The sequence below is a fragment of the Myodes glareolus genome, chromosome 3 (assembly GCF_982192425.1).
Source record: "Myodes glareolus chromosome 3, mMyoGla1.1, whole genome shotgun sequence".
NCBI classification, from domain to species: Eukaryota; Metazoa; Chordata; class Mammalia; order Rodentia; family Cricetidae; genus Myodes; species Myodes glareolus.
This window is the reverse complement of record NC_142028.1, coordinates 119,089,423-119,095,237: the sequence shown is the minus strand read 5'-3', so window position 1 is coordinate 119,095,237 and position 5,815 is coordinate 119,089,423. Positions and strand designations below refer to the sequence as shown.

At 43.6% G+C, this 5,815-nt stretch overlaps 1 long non-coding RNA gene across 1 annotated transcript; it reads left to right on the top strand.

The window, feature by feature from the left end:
- Positions 1-288: 288 nt before the first annotated feature.
- Positions 289-5,055, top strand: LOC148122799 (uncharacterized). Its single transcript, XR_015737379.1, has 2 exons — positions 289-422; positions 3,926-5,055. It is a non-coding gene; the product is annotated as an uncharacterized LOC148122799 (long non-coding RNA).
- Positions 5,056-5,815: the final 760 nt, after the last annotated feature.

Here is a 5,815-nt window from a genome sequence, read left to right as displayed (position 1 = left end):
GTCAGCCTGACGTATCCTTGCTCCTGTCTCATTATTGGCCATTTGTTGTGTCCCTAGAAGACAGGCCTTCGCACCCCCACTTGATCTGTTTTGCACTCTTGCACTTGGTTGAAAACAGGAACAAAAACAGGAACAATCTGTTGTTTTCAGCAATGTTTCTAAGGATGTTTACCCCTAAGCCATTGAGTTATGGTGATGAGCTTCCTGCTTTTGCTGTCTTGGTCTCCCCTGCTGAGGGCTATATATACTGTGTGAGAAAGTGGAATAAATAAAGGCTTGTCTGCAGAACCTGAAGTTGTGTTGCATGTTAATCCCGACGTCCCTCGCTCAGAAGAACGACAGTTGCCGTGCTGGCGCGACAAGTGGAGGTTCCCACCGAGATCTGAGAAAGAAGGGGTAGCGGACAGGATTGCCCTAGACTGGTAAGGATGGATTGGGGTAAAATGGGATCCACAAGCAGTAAGAGAGACCTGATATATCAGATAGTAAAATTATTAGAGAAACAAGGAACTGCGGTCAAAGAGAGAACTATAGAGGATTTTCTTAAGAATATGGCCACAGCAAACCCATGGTTTTTGACAGGTGGAGGTTTGAACATCTCTGATTGGAAACAGGGAAAAACAGATTTGCAGAAACGGCTGCAAAAGGAAGGTGCCGATAGCATCCCTATATCTACCTTTTCGCTAAGGTGTCTGGTTCGCGATGCCCTACTTACTGATAAAATGAAAGTGAGACAGTAGGTCGTAGCTGCTAAAGAGATACTTGAAGAAATACAGGAGGAGGAGACTCGCCAGTCCATAGGATCGGCAGAGTCGCATTGGGATCAAAAGGAAATGTCAGAGGTACCAGGGGGAACTTTGGAATCTGGCACAGGACTAAGGCTAGCGCCAAAGTCTACCCGTTTACGGGCGCAAAATCAGATAGCAATAACCTCTGAGTCAGAAAATGGGAAAGATAGCCTTAGCTCTAGTGCAGAGAATAGTTTATCTGATGAGGAGGCACAGCTAATGCAGGAAATTAAGGTACTTCAGAAAAGGCTGAAGCGCTGTAAGGCAAAGGATGCCTTATGTGTGCCATCAGTCCCACCTGCTCTTAATGTCGATTGGGGAAAGAGGGAGTCCCATTGCAGACTGACAGATGACAGGGAAGCCGAAGAGGGCTCTGGGAGAAGAGGAGGTGTCAGTTTTTGCCCCGGCACACAGTTGCCCCGGTTATAAAGGTACCTGATCCTAACAATCCAGGACAGATGCTGAGACAACATGTGGCCTTAAGCTTTAAGGAGATGAAGCAATTGAAAGAGACCGTGGCAGTATATGGCTCTCAGGCCCGTTTCCTCTTGCCATGGTAGAGTCTTTTGCGGCATTGAATCTTACACCTAGCTACTGGCAGCAGCTATGCCATGCGTTACTATTGGGAGGAGATTACTTATTGTGGAAGGGAGAATATCAAGAAAATTGTTTACAAACGGCTAGGTTAAATGTGCAAGCGGGACGGGCACAGCGCAATCTAGACGTGCGAACTGGAGCAGGAGCTTATGCTGACTTGGCCAATCAAATTGTGCTCGATCCTGCCGTACATCTCCAGATGGCAACCGTGGCTATCAAAGCTTGGAAAGCTCTGCCAGCCAAGGCCATGGAGGATTAGCTGTCAAAAGTTCTATACTCAAATGCAACAGGATTTAGAGAAGGCGTGGCTGATCATAGCTCCTGAGAAGGTTCAAATGCAAGCCCCATATTCCTACCTTGGGTACCAATTGGCCGTGGATGGAATTAAACCAAAAAAAATAACTATTAACACCTCTTATCTTAATACCTTACATGATTGGCAGCAGTTACTGGAAGACGTACAGTGGATGCGCCCCTCCCTAGCAATAAAAACAGGTGATTTAAGACCGTTGTATGATATGCTCTTGGGAGATCTTGACCCAACCTCTCCCTGAATATTGACGCCTACGGCCAGGCAGGCCTTAAGGCTTCTTCTGGACAACATTGAAAGGGTCCATCTCCAACAGATTAATTATGATCAATCATTAAATTTTTAGTTCTTGCTTCCAATTTTGCCCCTACGGGAGTCTTTTGGCAGAATGGACCTATTTTATGGGTACACATTCCTGCCTCTCCAGCAAGGGCAGTCACCCCATACTATGAAGCTGTATTACAATTACTTTGGAAAGCTAAGAAGGTTGCTGCCCAGACATTTGGGAAGTACCCTGACAAGATTATAACACCTTATACTAAAGACCAGCTAGTACAATTACAGCAGTACCATGATGAGTGGACCCTTTCTCTCACCTCCTTTTCTGGAAGTTTTGATTCTCATTATCCTCAGCATCCATTAATGGTCCTGTTCAAAAATCATCCCATTATATTCTCCCGAGTGATTAGAGAATCTCCCATACCCTTAGCTCGTGCTGTCTTTACAAATGCTTCCCCTAAAGGTAATGCAGTAGTGGTCTCTGGAGGAAAAGTATGGAAAAGTCCTGTGGGGGATGTATCAGCCCAAGGTGCACTGGTAACAGCCTGCCTCATTACACTCCAGCTCTTCCCTGGGGAACCTGTAAATTTGTGTACTGATAGTGTGTATATGGCCCACATTTTTAAGCCATTGGAGACATCTGCATATATATATCACCTACCTCTAAGGTCCATCATTTGCTCAGCTGCGTTCAGCATTTGATTTGGCAACAGACTGAGCCTTTGTTTGTCGAACATATCCGTAGTCATACTCGACTGCCTGGGCCATTGTCAGCAAGTAATGATTTAGCTGATAAATATACACGTTTGCTTTACTTCTGACCGCACCTAAGAAATACATGATAAATTTCACCTTAACGTGCGCTCCCTTCGGCATCATACTCGATGCACGAGAGAAGTAGCACAAGCCATTACATCTTCTTGTCCTCAGTGTGCTCCTTTCCTAAGCAGCCCCAATTTAGGAGTTAACCCACAAGGGTTACGACCAAATCAGTTATGGCAGATAGACATTACACACCTGCCTGCCGCAGGGAAACTAAAATTTGTCCATGTATCAGTAGACACCTTTTCAGGAGTAATTTTCGCATCCTTACATTCAGAAGAATGAGCAAAAGATGCCATTGCACACTGCCTATCTGCTTTTGCCTATATAGGCAAACCTGAGGTTATTAAGACAGATAATGGTCCAGCATATATCAGTAAAAAAATTTTTATGCTTTTGTTCATTCTATGAAATTTCCCATAAAACAGGCATTCCATACAACCCAATGGGTCAAGCAATTGTAGAAAGAGCCAATCAGACCCTCAAGCAATATTTTCAAAAAATTAAAAGGGGGGAGTTCATATTCTGACCAGCTACTCAATTATCCACCCTTCTCTTTATTTTAAATTTTTTGACTGTGGATGCTGAAAGACGCTCGCCTATGGAGCATCATACACAGGTTAGGGCTCAGAGCCTAGCATGGGTTCGTTGGAAAGATTTGCAATCAGGAAGATGGATAGAACCAACCCCTTGTTGGCAAAGGTGAGGGGGGCTATATGTGTATTTCCTCCAGGAGTTGATAAACCAATTTGGGTGCCAGAGCAGTACATAAGGCCAGTGACCCAGTATGAAGACCACAATGCTCCTGCTGCTTCAGGTGATGACTCTGGTAACAACAACAGAATTATGAGTGATGGGGAGTCTGCTGAGAAATCTCCCACTTTTAATGCCAGTTAGTATTGCATAATACCTATGGTCCCAAACCTGCTCCTTGGTGTTGGGATGCTGATGGAAATTTTAATCTCCACCCGACAGTTTATGTGGGAAGAACGTATCACTCAAGAGTCTGATTTGTTATACTGCTGGATGCAATATGACTATTTGATCCTCTGGTTGCATTCCTGCCCCATTTTTCTTTGTATTGTGGAATGGCACTTTGGGGGAGCAATATTCTTAATTGTTCTTCCAGGATCTGCAAGCTGAGTAATTGCTGGGACAGTTCTGATGGAGCTTTGATCGTTCGAGTGCCTGCTGTGATTCCTCTGCCGGTGCTGGTGTCTCAAGAACATTAGGAGATCATCCTTTATCGACAGCAGGCAAACAGCTGCAATTGTTGCTGCCACTGTGGCTACGGTTGCTGGAGTTGCCATTTCACAGACAACTGTGACTACAGAGACTGTGAATCAACTGTCTAGAAGGGTTAGCAAGTCCCTGCAGACACAGAGTGCTCTGGACTCTCATATTGGACGTGGACTTTTAAATTTAAATCAACAAACTGTGTTTTTGCAAGACCAGGTAGATTCCCTTTGACTCCTGCAACAAGTGTCTTGTATGTTACACCTGCTAATGTTATAAATGCTTCTCATGTGGTTGAACAGTTGAATGCATGTTTGGATGGCCCTTGGAATTTCTTTTTGAATTTCACCCTGCAGACAGCTTATCATATTGTTAGTATTAATAGCACATGGGTCCCTGCTGTGTCTGGATCCATTCAGTAGAATGCCATGGCCCAGCTTGGGGGTTGGGTCCAGCGATTGTCTGGAATGCTCACTTGTACTCATATTGCTATTAGGGTTATCTGTTTTTGGATTCTCTGCCGCTTTATGTGGCAATCCCACGTACAGCACACTGTCACTTGACAAGTGTTGCTTGGACTGTCTTCCGGTAATCAGGAAGTACCCCAAGTCTGGATGCAGATATTGCAGAAGTCATGAGGGATCACTACAATGGGCAACTCTCCTGGTATAGTGAGCTCGCCTAAGACAGGGATTAAGACCTCCCGTAGACAGGTAAGAGTCTCTATCTGGGGGAGTCCTAAGACAGGGGCTCTCATGCCTTTAAAATAAAAAGGGGGGAATTGTTGTGTCCCTAGAGGACAGGCCTTTACACTCCCACTTGATCTGTTTTGCACTCTTGCACTTGGTTAAAAACAGGAACAAAAACAGGAACAATCTGTTGTTTTCAGCAATGTTTCTAAGGATGTTTACCCCTAAGCCATTGAGTTATGGTGATGAGCTTCCTGGTTTTGCTGTCTTGGCCTCCCCTGCTGAGGGCTATATATATTGTGTGAGAAAGTGGAATAAAGGCTTGTCTGCAGAACCTGAAGTTGTGTTGCGTGTTAATCCCGACGTCCCTCGCTCAGAAGAACGGCAGTTGCTGTGCTGGCGTGACAGCCATTCAGCTTTTTATTAGACCATCAGGTGTTTTAGACAGGCAAAGAATCACGTTTTCACAGAGTTAAACAAATGCAACATAAACAAAAGCAATATATCTTTACATCAATAAACAAACATTCCACAGCATAAAGTAGCACACTTTAAAACAATCCCCAACACAACTGGTTTCTGCTTCTTTCAGGCAGCTGGTCTGTTTTAGGTGTCTTTGGAACTTTGATCCTCTAAGACTGATGGGAAAGTCATCCTTGTAGCTTGACTTGTTGGAGAATGACTCTCAGCAATTAGGCTTGTTTATTCTTAGATGGAGGGGAATAGTGAAACTCATCAGTTTCAGAAACTTCCTGAAGCTAGTTAGAGTTGTTTACCTCCCTCCTTAAGGAGCTTCTGAACAAGATAGAATGTTCTAATCTCAGAGGAAACTCTTACACAGAAATGCTCTATTTACAATAGCCAAGAAATGTAAACAACTTTGATGTTCACCAACTAATGAATAGATAATGAAAATGTGGTATATTTACACATCCGAATAATATCCAGTTGTCAACAAAAACAAAGTTATGAAATTTATAAGCTAATCTATTTAACTAGAAATAATTATTCTGTATTAGGTGGCCAGAAAAACTCATTTTTTTTCTCTCATGTGTAGATGTTTGATTTGAATCTTTAAGTACGTGTGTTTTGTT